General features: G+C 31.2%; 1 non-coding gene and 1 pseudogene across 1 annotated transcript; both read right to left on the bottom strand.

Moving 5' to 3' along the window:
- Positions 1 to 3300: 3300 nt before the first annotated feature.
- Positions 3301 to 4156, bottom strand: LOC130943651 (acetyl-coenzyme A carboxylase carboxyl transferase subunit beta, chloroplastic-like; annotated as a pseudogene).
- Positions 4157 to 5499: 1343 nt separating this feature from the next.
- On the bottom strand, positions 5500 to 5591 carry TRNAS-UGA (transfer RNA serine (anticodon UGA)). The gene has a single exon. It is a non-coding gene; the product is annotated as a tRNA-Ser (tRNA).
- Positions 5592 to 18836: the final 13245 nt, after the last annotated feature.

Genomic DNA, 18836 nt, shown 5'->3' with positions numbered 1-18836 from the left:
ATCAAGTTGGGTTGGTTTAGTGGTTAGCTTACTAGTTCGCTTAAACAAGTGTCGGGGGTTCAAATCCTGCCTTGTGCATGTAGCAACCAATATAAGTTGATTTAGTAATTAGTTCACTAGTCCGTTTAAACAAGTATGTTCGAATCTTTTATTTTGTCGGAATATATATTTAGATAAGTTGATTCATAAATGTAACAAAAATTTCAAAATGACCCTCAATAAAAAATGAATTGAGTAATGTTTGTATGGTGATTGATATTGTTTTTTTGGTTTCTTGGGTACCTTGAGCTTCGACAAATATTTTTATTATAATTATGTTCAAGATCTAATATTTAGAAGCAGAATTAGTGTATAAAAAAAAAAACAGAAAATACGGATATCAATAGAAACATGTCAAAGATAATTATAGCAAAATAAATTGTTTTAAATATTTGTCTTAGACCTTACAAAATTCCAAAAGAAGAATAAAATTTTCTTATTTTTATAGGATTTCGCATTAATTAAGGATATGATTGAGTTTGCAGAAATTAAAAAAAAAAATTATCTCTAACTTGATACAAATTGTAAAGAAGAAATTTGAATAAAAAATAGAATCAAAATGACAAAGGCAAGAACATAATCATTAAGACAACTTGTAAATTATTGTTTGCGACTTTAGGATGAAAAAAAGTCCAATTTGGGAGAGGGTTAAGAATTTAGCCGGTGTGAGATATCACATTGATTAAGGAATTCTAGATGCTATCGAAGTAAAAGATCGTCAACAACATCGTTCTAGTGCGTTGTAGATTCTTATCCAAGACTTGTATCATTTGATAATATCATGTAAATCGCTAGAAACATGTAAAGTGTATAGCTAATCCAATAACGAAATGATCAATTATTTTAATTTGATTCTATTCTATATCTATACGGATATTAAACTCCCAACAACAATCATTTTTTTGAGATGGAATTAACGAACAACTATTACCATTAATGGATAAGAATATTTTAAATTCTAGATACTATCTATATTAATACTATATATTACTATATTAATGATTACTGTAACTATAATAGAATATTAAAATAAAATTAGATAAAAAAATATAGAATATACTGCCGCACGATAAGGTAAGAGAGGGAAAAAAGATAGAATCGAACAACCGTATAGGCGTCTTTTGCGGATTGCATACGACTCTACTATGAAATTGATTTAGACCTTCTATTAAAGAAATAGAACATATACTAGGTCTATCAAACCCAGATCAGCATCAGTAAATGATCCAATAACTATCCTTCCTTTTTTGTTTGAAGTATTTTCGAATTGCAATACAGCATTTTGGGTTCATTTAAGTATCTTAAATTATATTGTTGCCCCCAACCTAACTATGCTATTTCCATTTTCGGTCTTACTCTCTTAATATTAGCGATCTATTTCTTGATAAAAAAAAAAAAGAAAAAACGTGAATGGTGATTGTATTGATAATAAAATAGAATCCTGGTTCTCGAAAAAGCTATTCGATTGATGATAAAAAAAGAGAATTTTTGGTTCAATTCTCTACCTTAACGATAGAAAAAAAGATTGATCAAATTCTATTGAGTCTGGCTCATAGTGATCCTTTATCAAAGAATAACTCTGGTTATCAAATGATTGAATAACCAGGAGCAATTTACTTACGATACTTAATTGACATTCATAAAAAGTATCTAATGAATTATGAGTTCAATACATCCTGTTTAGCAGAAAGACGGATATTCTTTTTTCATTATCAAACAATCACTTATTAACAAACTCCTTGTGGGGTTAATAGTTTTCATTTCCCATCTCATGGAAAACCCTTTTCGCTCTACTTAGCCCTACCCTCCTGGGGTATTTTAGTGATAGGTTCTATAGAAATAGGATGATCCTATTTGGTCAAATACCTAGCGACAAATTCCTATGTTCCTTTCATTACAGTATTTCTGAACAAGTTCCTCGATATCAAGCCTAAGAGTTTTTTTTTATGATAGTGACGATATCGTCTGTGACCTTGATACGGAGATGGAGCTTCTAACTATGATGAATGCGCTAACTATGGATATGATGCCAGAAATAGACCGATTTTATATCACCCTTCAATTCGAATTAGCAAAAGCAATGTCTCCTTGCATAATATGGATTCCAAACATTCATGATCTGGATGTGAATGAGTTGAATTACTTATCCCTCGGTCTATTAGTGAACTATCTCTCCAAGGATTATGAAAGAAATACACTCTTTGGAATCGATAAACCCTTTGGATTTTATTAACCAAATAAATTCGACTTTGGACAATAGTAGCTCAGTACAAATAAAGAATCCCCAAGGAATGCCCAGAATTTCGGTTATATATTCGTTCCAATCATCAACCATCTTCTTGTTACATGAAATGCGCCAAAACCAAAACAAGCCACCCCTACAAGAAATAAATGAATTCTAAAGATTTTTTACAAATCCAAAGAGAGTTTGCCTGTACGTTCATCACAAAAGATTTATAAATCTCAATAGACCCAATGCCAAATAGCTGCCAAAAAGCACAAGCTCGAAAACATAATATGTGCTTCAGCCACACTTTCATAACTCCAAATACCCGAATTTGGTGTAGTACCTCTTGTGATATTCCAACCGCCCCACGAATTGGTTATTCCTAAACGAATCATGAAGGGTATAACAAACATACCCTGTCTCCACATTGGGTCAAGAACAGAATCAAAGGGATCAAAAACTGCTAATTCATATAGAGCCATCGAACCAGTCCAACTAGCAATCAGAGCCGTATGCATTATATGGACAGAAAATAAGCGGTCGGGATCATTTAATACAACAGTATGAACATGATACCAAGGCAAACCCATGAGAATATTCCTTTTTTTCAGTAAAAAATAGACACTATGTAACTTTATTGTACTAGAAAAAAGATACTAAAAAATATACTATGGAACCCCCTTTGCAGTTGATTATATCTGGTAAAGGATTTATATTTGTTCTAGGTTTTTAGAAAAAATGGAACAATTATATATTCAGTAGAAACAAAAAAAAGTGGATCTATTTTTATTCAGTTAATAGGAATAGGATGAGTAGAAAAGAGTATATTAAGAGTATAAAATAGAATCAAATTCTATATATAATAATATATTATTAAAATAATAAAAAATAGAAAGAATGAATGTAAAATGTAGAACTAAATAAATGGATTGATTTCGCCTTCTATTTTCGCAAGGAACATAGATATGATAATACACTTTTTTATTTTTTTATTTGAAAAAAGAAAAAAAATCTTTTAAGTTCGGCAAAATTTTTCACAAAGGGAAGAAAACATAGAGCTGAAATAACTCAATTAAAACCCCTTTTAAAGGATTACGCAGTACGACTGAATCAAATAAATTTAGTTGTTTGTGAACCTTCGGATATTGTCGTATTCAACGTTTGTTCAATTACTCTTTTACCCGCATATACAATGTAAGCATCGGGTTCGGCAATAATAATATCGCCTAACATGCCGAAACTGGCGATCGCCACACCAGTAGTAGGAGATGTAAGGATGGATACATAGAATAACCTTTTTTTTTGTATACTCATATAAAGCAGAAGATATTTTAGCCATTTACATCAAGTTCAGACTTCCTTCTTGCATACGTGCTCCTCCAAACGCACATACTTAAATAAGATATACAAGTTGATTGTCAGCATTTTCGATCAAACGGGTTATTTTCTCGCCTATTACAGATTCCATACTACCCTCCATAAACTGAAAATTCATGATCCCAATTGCTACAAGAATCCTGTTTAGTTGACTTGTGCCTGTTTGAGCAATCTCAGTTAATCCTGTCTTTCTTTGATAAGAGTTCATACGATTCTTATAAAATTTGGATTCCTCTTTCAAATAAAATTTAATGGGATCCATAGAGACCATGTCTTCATCCATAGGATTCCAAGTACCTGGATCAATCAAAAGTTTGATTCTATCTAAACTGCTCATATTCAAATGATACCAACAGTGTTCACAAATATTCATTTTTAATTAAAATTTTTTTTATAATTTAATCTATAACAATTTTTGCATTCAATACATAAATGCTTGTATTTTTTAGTTTCATCGAGATTTTTAGAATCCTCTCTTTTAGTTAAATTCTTACTCATGATAGTTATTTTTATGGAAGAACTCTTAGGATTAACGTCATGGATTAACGAAAATGTGCAAAAGCTCTATTTGCCTCTGCCATTATGAGTTTCTTCCTTTTTGCGTATGGCGTCGCCACTCTCTTTTGCAGCATCCACTAATTCGGAACTTAATTTGAAAGCTATATTTTGACCCGGACATTTTTGGGATGCCCCTAATAACCAACGAATGGCAAGTGTTTTTCCTTGTGTGGATCCTATTTCAATGAAAACTTGATGAGTAGATCCGCTTACATGTCTTGTTTTTACTGCTATATGGGGAGTTACTCCACGTATTGCTTGATGTAAAACAAATCGTGAATTTATTTTTGTCTTTTGTTGAATCTTTTTCATAATTCGATAAATAATTTGATAAGCCAATGATTTTTTTCTATGTTTCAGAATACAGTTAACCAACATGTTAACTAATCGATTATGATAAATTAGATCAGATTTTGTGATTTTTTCTTCTACAGTACCTCACCATGACATGAGCGTGAAAGGGATAATCTAAGGGCTAAAATTATTTATTTTGACTTTTTGGCCCCATATTGTAGGGTGGATCTCGAAAGATATGAAGAAATAATCGAAAAGAAACTATCAGCAACAACTGGGTTTATTACGGGACAATTCATCATGTTTATATCGATCTATTATGTGCCTTTGCATCTAGCATTGGGTAGACCTCATATAATAACTGCCATTCCTCTACACTATCTTTTTTCTTCGACAATAATAAAAAAAACTTTTTAAATTATGAGGACAAGAAAAAAGAATTCAATACGTAAATTTAGCATTCAAAGAATATTCTTTACTCATCTTATTTTTTAGTTATTTAACCCCCTTGTCTTACCATGTTCAATAATCTGGCAAAAGGGGCTTATTTAGAGCGGGCTCAATGGATAATGGAGATCGAATAGTCGTCGGTTGGTTAGGACATCCTATCTTTAGAGATAAAGAGGGGCATGAACTTTTTGTAAGGCGTATGCCTACTTTTTTTGAGACATTTTCAGTTGTTTTGATAGACGGAGATGGAATTGTTAGAGCCGATGTTCCTTTTCGAAGAGCAGAATCGAAGTATAGTGTTGAACAAGTAGGTGTAACTTAGTCGAGCTCGAAAAAATTAAACCAACCAAAACCAATAAAAGAAAAAAGAATACTTTTGTCGAGCAAAAATAAAAGGATAGATGGAGATGGAATTGTTAGAGCCGATGTTCCTTTTCAAAGAGCAGAATCGAAGTATAGTGTTGAACAAGTAGGTGTAACTTAGCCGAGCCCGAAAAATCAAACCAACCAAAACCAATAAAAGAAAAAGAATACTTTCGTCGAGCAAAAACAAAAGGAGAGAGAGGGATTCGAACCCTCGATAGTTCGTGTTGTGAACTATACCGGTTTTCAAGACCGGGGCTATCAACCACTCAGCCATCTCTCCAACCAAAAAGCCAATTTCTATTTTATCTTTATTCTACTTAATAGAACATAACTATATGAATTAATATAGTTAGTATTGGTCGATGATCGATGGCATAGATATCCAGTGCGAAGCAATTGGTCACTTTTAATTTTTCTAAATATTATAGAAGATGCATGATCCAACATTTTTTTTTCTGAAATAAAAATAAACCTTTGTTCCATGCAAAAAAATAAAGGTATTTGTTCCGTAGCAGATCTCTTACAAGATCAATTTGAATTAGCTCTGGTTCGTTTATAAAATATGGCTAGAGAAACGATATGTGGAGCAATAAACTATTCGAATTGATTGATAATATTAGTTTATCAAAACAGAAAATAGAAGAGAGAAAAAAGAAGTTAATAACCTTGTTTTTTGTTTGTAACTGAATGGGGTGATGGAATCTTTTTAGAGTGTGTAAGTGCATGGTTCCGAAGCTGTCAAGAGTGAGCGAGAAGCTGCGCACGACGATCATAGCCGAGTGTGAAATTTGGCTTTGTTTTGATAAAACCATGTGATTGTTTCCTTGTTGAACGAGGTTTCACTGATTCCTTGTACACTGTTATTATTAAAACCCTACTTCTGTTTTTGTCTTGGATAGTCTATTTTTGTTTCTTCTTTTCTATGATTTGTTTTGACGCCGTCGTCATGATGGATTTGATTTTGGTTCCTCAGAAAACTATCAACATTATTCAATGGACAAACGAGTGAAATAAAAATATCATCGCTTTTGAGATAAGGAAGCAAATAGAAGTTATTGATATTGATTTTAGAATGTGATGCTGTATTCGGAATACACTAAGCAAATGTAGATAGAATCTCTTTATATTAAGAAAATGTATGTAAAATCTTCATTCTTGTATATCATGGAATGGCTAAGAAGGAAGCTAAAGCCATGGAGATTAAGGCCTTAAGACATTTGTAACAAATTAACAATGAATTTTGGCCCTTGTTTTTGGTCAACAAAAATCTTGGGAGTTAAGGTTTTTTTTTGTGCTATCTTGGAATTAAATTGTACTACATAAAGTTGATCCTAAGATTTATTAGGTTTTTGCTTTTTTTTTTAAGTCCTAATTTATTGCAGATTAAAGTTTAAAATAAGATCATTAATGTGTATTTTTCTTTTACCTAAGCCCCATTGAAAAACAAGAGAAATAAGGATTGCAAAGTTTTTTATTTCATTTTTTTCTTCTCGGAATGTGGACACTGGCAATATGTCACTGTTGTAGACCTTTTTTCTTTAGAATGTTCTAGCAATGTTTCTGTAGTTTTTCTATTGAGCTGGATAGTTATAGCTCCTTTGGTAAAGGTTGTACATTTTTTCGCGGGCTAGAAGGTTGTAGCTCTTATATCCGTGATAAGTTTTTTAAATGGGTAAACCTTTTAAGCAGTGTACTTTTCTTTGACCATGTGTTCTCTCAAGTCCAAAATAAGAAAAAAACTAATGAATAATGATGGAGTAATATATATTTAGATAAGTTAACCAATTTGAGTTGGTTTAGTGGTTAGTTCACTAGTCTATTTAAATAAAAATCAGGAATTCGAATTTCATCATATGTATGCTACCGGTAAACTCTTAAATAGAACTCCAATTTACGACGGATTAATTCTTAATCTGTCAGACTGAAAGATACTGTATACAACCAAAAAATTATATATATTTAAATAAGTTGATTCATAAATGTAACAAAAATGTCAAAATGACCCAAAATAAAAAATGAACTGAGTAATGTTTGTTGGTGATTAATATTGTTTTTTAACCTTTTTGGATTTTTGGTTACCGTGAGTTCCAAAAAATATTTTTACAATTCTGCTAGGGAGACCATAAGGAATCCGAATAATGTGAACAATAGACTTAAAGTTTAGTTCAATACAAAAAAAAGGTAACAAACATTCCCCAAATTACCTAAATAAAAAAATTCACCCAGTTATTTTAAATAATTAACCATCCCAAACTCTAATTTTCCAACGCATTTCACCTAAACACCTTCTTCTCCCCAAACCATTTGCCACCCCCACCCTCATCAATCATTCCACCTCACCGGCGTTAGAAACTCTCTCACCGACCATCATCGTCGCCCCCTATAGCCCCTCCCCTGCGCGTTTCTCTCTCCCTCGTCGACAGCCAACATCGCGGAAGGGCCCGTCATCCCCGTCGCGCGTCTCTCTCTCACTCGGCGGCATCCATCATCGCAGAGGGCAAGTTATCCCCGTCGTGTGTTTGTCTCTCCCTTGCCGGCAGCCAACATCGTAGAGGGGCTCATCCTCTCCGTCATGCATCCGGCATGCCCCGCTCGTCTCTCTCTCCCGAGCTGGAAGCCAACATCAGGGTCATTTTCAACCACCGTCATCTTTCTCTTTTCATACCGTCATAATCCTTGCCGCTGATCTCGTCGGCCCCGTCGCTCTACGCCACCCATCCCCATCTATCGTCGAGCTCTCACCCGTCGGACACCAACCTTGCGACATCTGAAAAATTTGAGATAGATCTAAATCCAACAAACAATCATTTAGGTAGTTATTAAAAATAACCATCCGGCTATCTAATGAAATGAACATCCAATAATTGCTAATTATATATACTTAAACTAACCATCCTAGTGAGAATTACAATAACCATCCGACAATTTATTAAACAAAACATCCATCAATGGGCATGTGAGAGTAAAGGCATAGGTGTGGCTGTGGCTGCGAGTGGCATCGGCACGGCTGGCGAAGGGGGGTGCAACGACAAAGGAGATGCACGGGTGCGATTGCAGAAGGGACGGCGGCTCTATGCTCTATTGGAATGGCTGTAACCGACAACAATAGCAAGTTTTTGCCGTGGACCGTAGATTTATAGTGTAAAATCCGGTCAAACCATAATTAATTAAATAATAAATTAAATAGGAGCAAATATGGTTCGAAAACTTAGCAATCGAAATTTGATAATTTAAATATGATATTTGAATTCAGTGAATTTTTCTGAGTCAGAAAACATAGTTTTCCGCGTAAAAACGCACAGTGGAATTTTGACCAACAGTACCGGCTGAGATCTGTCTGGTACTGCATCTGAGAAAATTAATTATGAGTAAATGAGTTTAAGAAATTAGGAATTTTAATTAGAGAAGGTAGAAATATTTAAAATACGATTTAAAGCTCTAATCTTGAAGGTTTTGGCCTAAAATTGGGCCAACGGACAAAAATAAGTGAACCAGGCCTAAGTGGATCCAAGACCCAACATATATAAACATTAGATATGAGCATTTTAGCTTACCCTAAAGAAAGGGTGTGGGGCGCAGCATGGTGAAGAGAGGAAGAAGAGAGAAAAACCCTAACTCTCTTTGATTTTCAAATCATCATAACTTTCTCTCTGAAGCTCCGATTGACAAGCCGTTTGTGGCCACGCGTCGCCCTTCTTGCCCTCTTGGATTCTATCTAGATATTGTGGTAAGTATTTCGTTCTTCTCTGCCTAGTTTTGATTTTTACCTCTGGAAACGTGATCGGTTTGGGTTTTGAGGAAATCTTGTGATTTTGGTTGTTTAGGAATTCTCTAGTATGAGCCATGGGTGATATTCATCACAAACTTTAGTGAGTTAAGGTAAGAAACCCTCCAACCCTTGTGATTTATCAATTTCATGAATCTTAGGTTAATGTATATATGTGAAATTGGTTATGTTAGTGTATTTGGTGATTTTGGTGCACAATTGGGAGATTGGTGTTGCTTGAGAAGCTTTGGTGAGGCTTAGAGCTAAGGTTGGTGGAGACTTCCAAAGAAGATGCTCAATTGATTTGGCTACAAGAGGTACGGTTTAAGTTTCATTTAAGTATCGTGTGGTGTGATGAGAATTTCTAGGCTAGATGCCCCTAGGATTAAGTTTGGATTATGTGGATGGTTGGTGTTAATGTACATAATTGATATGTAGTGTGAATTAATGATTGGGTTGAGAATTATGTGAAATTGTATGTTTGGTGTGTTGCGAATATGAAGTATTAGATAATGAGTATTGGTTTGTGAATTATGCAATCAAATTGTGAATTTGGGCCAGAAGCCGTGAGTTTTGGACCGGAGGCCATAAAGAGGTAAGAAAGGTAAGTTGATGTGTGTATTGTGTGATGATATGACTAATTGGATGGATTTTAAATATTGAATGTGTGAATAATTGGGTTGGTTCTTGAATAATAAAGTTTGAGAAATTGAAGTATGGAATTTGATGGTTTTGGGTGAAATTGTGTAGATGAGGTAGGTTGGGCTTTGGTTGAGTATAATTATGTGAATGTGATTGGGTTGTAGTCATTTGGATTAGTGGAAATGAATTTAGTTTGTGAACATTGGAAAAATTGGTGATTTCTATCTTTTGGTAAAAACCAATTTTTGACCAACTTTGCCAGTCTGTAACTCAGTCCACATAGTTTAGAATCCTTCAAAAATGAATTTTTATGAAAGTTTATTCAAAGATATTTCTAAAGGTTCAAAAATGGTTGAAAAAAGAATTTTGTAGAAGAAGTTATGTGCGTTGGAAGTTTGGGGTTTAAAACTGTGAATTCTGTAGCTTTTTAACTTAGTAAAATTTTTGGCAGAACGCAATCCCACGCGTAAGCGTGGCCGACGCGCACGCGTCGTTTTCAAATTTTCACTCCCCACGCGTGCGCATGGTTTACGCGTACGCATGGTAGATGCATAGGCGTAACTTGGTTTTTCTCCCATCCACGCATGCGCGTGGGCGACGCATACGTGTCGCTGTACTTTTTTGCGTTCCACGCGTGTGCGTGGGCGACGCACACGCGTGACCCTATTTTCACCCTAAGGTTGATTTTTGAGTTGTTAAAGTAAAATTTCAGACTTCTAAGTCTTCATTCTCACTCTTTATGTCCTAAATCTTTGTAGTATGCCTAGTAATGAAAAGATGCTAGGACATGTGATAACTTGTGAATGAAGTAAGTGAGATTAATGATGAGTTATGTTTAATGATGACTGTATGAGTTGTTGAGGGTGATGATAGAAGTGCGGTGTATGCCGCAGGGACAGACATAAGGAGGGGCGAGCGGCGGCCTCGGCCCCCAACATTTTTTAATAGTAATAAGTTATTATGTATAATTTAATTTTTTTTAAAAAAATTATTTAGTATTTAGTCTAGTATAAATAAAAATTCAATCTAATTTAAATATTAATAATTTTTAATATCTAAAAAGTAAGCAACAATATTAAAAAAATCTGAAAAATATATTATTATTAATATTTTTAATTAAATAAAAATTTTCAAATCTCATGAAGTGAATTCTTTTTCTTCTTGTCTTTTTTTGTTCATTTGGTATTAATTCTCTTTGTTTCAACTGTTACAATTAAGAAATCTTTTTCAACTATAAATATTGTAAAAAATAACTTAAAAACAAAATAAAAGATAAATTTTTGTAATTATCTTTTAATTATATTGAAAAGAAAATTACTGAAAAATTTGACACAAATTCGATTATCGGTGAATTTTATGATACGAAGAATCGACCACTTCGTTAATAAAAAGTATACACATATTTTTTTTACTTTAAAATATATTCTCTGTCGATATATTTTTGTAATACATTATACATCTTATATTATATAATTTTTTTACATAATTTTTTAATTTATATGTGTTATTGGCCTCCCCATAATATCATTTCTGGATCCGTCCCTGGTATGCCGTGAGTCAAAGAGCTGTATTTAATAATGATTATTGGTTAGTTATGGGTTATGCCACGAGCCAGATGCCTATGATAAATATTGATTATTGGCTGGTTATGGGTTATGCCATGAGCCGGATGGCTATGATGGATATTGATTTATGGCTGGAAATGAAATTAAGACTTTAAATGATTGCTTTATCTTGAGCTCTTTTCTCGAAAGTGCGACCCCAGTGAAATGGAGGAAGGTGAGGATCCCTTTCCTTGTTCTTCCTGGTACTGTAAAATCGCCCCCAGCGAGATGGTGGGAGGTTAGGATCCCCTCCTTGGTTCCTCCTGAGCATATGAGAACGTATCTCGTAGATAGTAATAAGGGTTGTGGTTGCGCCCCACTTAATTGCTACAGGTTGGTTAGTATAGAGGATGCAAGAATTGTGGTTTCGTCCCATTTGCCTTGGATTATGATGAATGATGTATAAATGTGCAATCATGTGATGTATAAATGACGATATGGTCATGATGTATGATTATGGAATGTTGTGAATGAATGTGGAATGATTATCTGAGATACGAGTTTCTTGGATGGAAGCAGTGACTAGCCACCACGTGCTCTAGGTTGAGACTCGATACTCTGCTGACCCTATGTCGTAAGTGTGGTTGGACACTGAAAGTTCCGGATGAGTTTGCCCCCGTGGATAAACACCAGTGTGGGTGTTGTATGATTATGATTATGATCATGATTATGATTGAGAATAACTCGAGTTGGGGATGCACAACAGAAGAATAGTCCAATGGTTAGCTACCAAGACTTGTCGGGTTGGCTATATAACCGACAGATGATATCATCAGCCATAGGGCAGGCATGCATCATTTGCATATGTTTGAATTATTTGGATTTGCCTATTTGTTTTGGATTGCTACATCATATATGCTATGTTACCTAATTATGTGCTACTTGTTCTACTTGTACCTTAATTGTGTATTACTTGCCTGTATCGCTTGTGTTTGTACAACTGAGAGGCCCCTCATGCTGGTGCCGGTAGACGCTGAGGGATGTTCTTGATGAGATGAATTGATGATGTAATTGAATAATGATGATGATTGTTGAATGAGATAATTTGAGCTCCCTGGGTAGACGTAGTGAAGTGGATTCACTTGCTCCAGGTGAGGATATGATGTATTGGTATAGAATTGCTAAGACAGAATAACTGGTTATGGTTTTGTTTATGATTGTGATTCTGATTTGTTGGAGAGTTAGAAAGTTGGAGAGCATGAAAGATATAAGTTAGATTTAGCTTTCCCTTATAACAGTTGCCTATTCATGGATTAGCGAGAACCTAGGATGGATAATTGGTGAAAATAAGTTTAGGATGCTTAGTGAGTTTTTGTTGCAGTGCATTGTATTTATTTGGCACTTTTACCGTACTGAAAATTCATGGGTCGGGTGTTCTCATTCTGTATATATCTCTTGTTTTTCAGATACAGGTTCAGGTGCTCAGGAGTGAGCTGTGGTTCGTCTGAGACATGACGAAGATCTTTATATTCTCTATTTTATATTTTGTTTAGAATCTCTCCACATTTGTTTTGAAAAGATTACATTATGTGTTGAACTCTTTTGAATTTGCCTGTAGAGGCTCTTATGTTTCTTTTGGGAGAGATTAAGAGATTCTGTTGTCAACTACTTTTATACTATATCCTAGCCGGCCTAAACTTCGCGGGTCGCGACTAGTGACTATTTACTTATGTTATATATATATATATATATATATATATATATATATATGTTGTCTATCTTTCAATCTCCTTTGTGCCTTTATTTGTATATCGCTTTTGACTTCACGCTTTATCTTTTAGTTGTCGAAACGTGAGTGATACGTCTTCGCGATTTTATTTTACTCCATTTTCAGGCTTCTCGATTAATATTTCTTTCGAAATTACTTATACTTATATGTTAAAAATCTCCCTGAAAGTCGTACCACTGTAACATCATTGACTTATGACTCGAGTATAAAAATTTAAATATTAGGGTGTTACAAATAACGGCGAATTTTGAGCGTATATCGAAAATGAAAAGGTTATGGTGAGAGTAGGAATAATTGTACATATTGAAAGGTTATAGTGAGAATAGAGATAACTGTACATAATGTGAATGTGTTTAATTATGAATCCTAATTTTTAAAATTTTAAAATTTAAAATTAAATAATTAATTAATAATTTAATTTTTAATTTTAATGTTATTTTTTTTAATCTATTATTCACAATTATCATTGTTTTTTTATACTTTCTAATATTTTTATTATAGTCATGTTCAAGATCTAATAGTTAGAAGTAGAATTAGTGTATAAAGAAAACTAGAAAATACGTATATCAATAGAAACATGTCAACGATAACTATAGCAGAATAAATTGTTTCAAATATTTGTCTTAGACTTTACAAAATTCCAAAAGTAAACAAATCAATAAAATTCAAACAACTCTGATCTTAATTTTTACAGGATTTCGCATTAATTAAGGATATGCTTGATTTTGCAGAAATTAAGAAAATTTTCACCCCTAACTTGATACAAATTGTAAAGAAGAAATTTGAATAAAAAATAGAATCAAAATGACAAAGGCAAGAACATAATCATTAAGACAACTTGTAAATTATTATTTGTGTCTTTAGGATGAATAATAGGTTTTTCAAAGTGTTTATTCGACTCACACTCTGCTAACGCTGTCGTTGACGTCTTTATTACTATTTTAATTTCTTATCATAATTACCTTCTATCGACAAAAAATTTTCTTACTAACAGATATATATTTTCAAATATTTTGGATTAGATTTTTTTTTTTTTTTTTTTTTGACTCGGTTTAGAGTGGAATTGAAGACTCCTACCTACTACTCGTAAAAGAGAATTTTCTTAGTACATAAATGTACACTTAAAAGCAACCTAAAAGTATTATAAGTGAAAAGAGACATTTTGCAGTATAATTAATATATAACACGGTATTTAAGCACACTATATAATATGTTTTTATGTTGATTGATCCAGTTGTAACTTGTTGTTAGCTTAGTCTGTTTAGTATGGAAAAAGTGCATATATTTTTTTAAGAATTTAATTTTGATGTATTAATAGTATAAAACAGTTATGCAATTATATCTATTTTTAATAATCCGCAATTAATATAAAAAGTAATTATTTTTACTGATGTGATATTACGTAATTGAATACACATATAAAATAATTACTTTACACTGACAAAGTATCAAAATTAAATTTTTTTTAATTATATTTCATTTCATTTTCGGTAGGAATAAGAAAATAGGCACTTGAGAGAGCATAGAACATAAGAAGCAAGTGTGACTTTAAGATATTGACATGTAGATCAAGTTGCTCGAACTCTAATTTGTCCTTTTCTCATTGTTCTTGTGTTCGTTTTCCTCCTTCAACATAAAAAAAAAAATCTTTGCAATAACGAGAGAACAATATTCAAAAGAAAAGTTCATGTAACTTGATTATTATTTTCTCATCAATTTGCGCTTTTGTTGTTTCTTTTGGTATACTAATAGTCATAGAAGCAAAAAATAAATAAATAAAAAGAAAAAGAAAAAGAAAAGGAGTAAAGACAACCGTGGTTTTTTTTTTTTTTTTTTTTAAGCCGCTAAATAATGATGGTATTAGTATCTGATCTTAGGAATCTAGCTAGTAGTGCATGAATCAACCCTTTTTTTTTTCTCCAACAAGCAATCAAAAGAAATCTCTCTTGAAAGTAGAAAGTGAGAAAAAATCAATGAATGGTACCCTTTAAAATCTGAATTGTCTTTTCTTTTTCATGTAGCAATAATCAACATCTTTTGAACTCATACCGTATAAATATTGTATAAACAATGTAAATGTGAATATGTGGGTAACTATTGATGAATTCACATATATAGATACAATATATAAAATAATTGCTATTTATTTAAAGATTATTAGAGTAGTTTTTATATAATAAAAATGAGAATGAAAATCTTGTTAGATATTTGATATGTGTTAAATTAAATTATTTAATATAATATGTATTTACATCTTAACTATCATATTTATTTAAAGACTATTCTAATAATCTTTACATTATTAATCACTAAAATATGTACCTATATAATATGTGACATATATTATAAATTTAATTTTAATACATTATGAATATAAAATAGTTTTACACATAAATTTAATTATATAAAAATATTTTTTATATTAAATTATTAACTGCGTAAATAGTTATTAAAAAAAATATAATTAATATAAAATATTTTATACTATGATGCATTAAAATTAAATTCATATATTATATAGGGAATATATATAATATCAGGCGACAGAAAATAATAAAGTTAGGGGGCACCACATATTTGGCATATATGTAACAAATGAATTGAAGTTGGTGATGATTTGCTTTCAGTAATTCTGTGTCTTATCTTAATCAATTGGAGAGCATGCATAGAAACCACATGGAAATAGCAGAAAACATGTGGATGGAAACACAAGTTCAAGTAAATATGGAATCACAAGAACAAATTAAAAAAAAAAAAAGCACAAAAATCCCACACCAAATGCATATATGAGTTGTGGTTTTCTTTCGTTACAATCCTATGTTGTGATTGTGAGAGACAGTGAGAGAGAGAGAGAGAGTCGGCATAGACTTCAATAATTAATAATAATAATAATAATAATAATAATAATAATAATAATAATGATAATAATCCATTATTTATAATTATAATATGCAAAAAATGCTTCGAATCTATTTTTTCTTTTTCATTCGTCCTCACAATATCTTCAAGTTGTATTTATTTGTCCACAATATTCATATTTAGATGTAATATATTATCCTATTTTATTATATATTAATTTTGTTTTATTATTATTAGTAGTAACTCATCTAATCTTTTGAATCAATAAGAAAAAATAAGTTATTACCATAATAGTTATAAGTATTTGTTAATTAGCCTATTTAATTTATAAACATATATATAGTCTTATAAAAATTAAACTTCACATTCCAAATATTCATTTAAGAATTAATTAAACATGAATGGTTGTATTTAATCCAACATGTTTTCACAAATACTTTAAAAATGTTCATTTAAATCAGTTTTGAGTTTAAATTATATTATACACTTTTTTTAGTGTACTCTTGTGTACATCTTCTAATTTTATATAAAAGGTGAATTTAATGAAAAAAATAATAATAACTATAAATTTAATTTTAATATACTGTATGTCAGTGTAAAATTTTATGTGTTTAATCACGTAACAGACACATTATAAAAAATAACTATTATTTTTATTGATTGCGTAAATAGTTATCCAAAAAAACAGATGTAATTACGTGATTTTGTAAAATATTTTACATTATCAATATATTAAAATTAAACTCTAATAATTATACAGTATTTAAAAAAAAAGTGTACAACTTAAAATATATTAAAAGATATGCAAATATTATTTCGTATATTTCACATTTAGGCGGAATTTTAATTTGAGGAGCACATTTTATGTTGACAGTAATATAATTATTGGGTGATATTAATTGAGGGGAAAAAGAAAATTCTGAGCTTACTAACTCATGAATGGTGATCTTGTAATTTGGCTAAGATGTGAATGTGTGTGTGAGAGAGAGAGGCCAAAAAAAAAAAAAAAAGAAAGGAATTAGAGAATAGAGGTGACTCCAGGGTTCACCAAAGAGCCAACTTCTGACCTTAAAACTCTCCAAGTAGCCGCCTTCATTTTCTCACTATAAATGCCCCTTTCATTTTTCTATGTTTTTTTTTCTTCTTTTTAGTTTCATTTTTATACTGAAATATCTATACCTAAAATACACCTTAAAAGGTTAATTGCTTCCAAGATATTTAAAATGTTATCTATATCCATCCGTTAGGATTTGGTTGTCAATTGGATTTTATTTTTGTTCACAAAAAATATTACTTACCTATCACTAATAATAATAAGTTATTTTGCAATGCACAACTTTCATCAAGTTTGTTCTAACTAATTAATAGAATTTACTAAATACTTATATATAATCATAAATTTTAAAATTTAATAATTTACTTAGCAGTACCTGCCATTGATTATTAGATAATTTTTTTCAGATGGAATAATAATAATAATAATAATAATAATAATTAGACGGAAAATATTTTGATATTTTCACCTTTATTATTTTTTGGATTGTTATTATTTTTAATTTTAATTTTATATTTTTCATTGGCAAATTGAAAATTATTGTGATCCATATCCATATTTTCCTCTCTAACTCTCATAGTTTGGTATATAAAGCAGCCCCATGATTTGGGGTTCCTTGGCTGTTGGGAATGACGATGCGCCACTTCTCAATTTGGAAAATTTGTCCCTCTCTTATTTATACCCTTTTTGTTTTTGGATAAATTATTTTTTAGAAAAAATTAACAAATTAGTATTTTATGTTTTAGAATATATATATATTAGATAAAGTAGTTCTAAACAAAATAAAAGACAACTTTTGTCCCTAATATATATTTTCAGAAAAATAATAAATTTCTCGTCCTTTTAGCGTTTAAAAATTAAAATTATATATCTATAATATGCTCTCCATTGATAATTAATTTATATATGGTGGTTAATTATGGGAATCTTTGTTTGGAGGGACTTAAATAAATAACATGCAAGTTAAACCAACGAGTCGCCACAAGCATGTAGATTTATAATACCCCCTGGCTCTTCATTCTTACCATTTAATTGGCTCCAATACTCATATTCTGCTTCAAGATCTATGTAAAATTATTTTGGCCGTAATTTAATTAATAATTAATACTTTTATATCAATATTAATTTCCTAAAACACCCTCAAAGCACGTAGAAATCACGCTTTAACTCTTCCCATTAAGATCTCTTTATATTAAGATGAAAATTCAGATTCAGTTGATTTCACGTAAAGTTAATAGTTGAGAGTTGTTAAATGACGTAAAATCGACTGTACATGAGTTTTAACCTTATATTAAATCAGGTGTTAACATAAGGAAATTAGTTTAACTTCTTATAATAATAAGATTATATATGATATTTTAATTGTCATTCTTTAATTCGTCATATTTATATTAACTTTCACTAATAATACATATTTAGAGAAAGGTTCGCACACATACAATTGATAATAAAATACAAAAAGAAAAAAAGTATCTAGAAAGTTTTAAATATATCTAATAATCTCAGATAGAGAAGGTGAGCTGGTAGATATTTTTACGTGCAGTAGTAGATCTAAATACATGTCATATAGTCTAACTTTTTAAAAGGTTGGTGGAATTTACTATTGATTCTATTTAAATGTAGAATTAGAATAATCTCTCTTTTGAATAATGTAACAAATATAATGAAAGTAATTGTTATCGACATCATAATTACTTTACCAAAAATATGTTTGGGTAAAAACAATACAATATTTACATCATATTCATTTTTAAAATTTGATTATATAACATCTATATGTTGTAGGGTTGAGTAATTAAGTTGTTTCGCCTTGTCCTGTCCTGTCAATATTCGTCCTAAATATAGTACGAGTCAAAATGCTAGTTCATCCT

Source organism: Arachis stenosperma, chromosome 8 (assembly GCF_014773155.1).
Source record: "Arachis stenosperma cultivar V10309 chromosome 8, arast.V10309.gnm1.PFL2, whole genome shotgun sequence".
Classification (NCBI taxonomy): domain Eukaryota; kingdom Viridiplantae; phylum Streptophyta; class Magnoliopsida; order Fabales; family Fabaceae; genus Arachis; species Arachis stenosperma.
The sequence above is the reverse complement of the archived record's forward strand: the minus strand, read 5'-3'. Positions and strand labels throughout refer to the sequence as shown.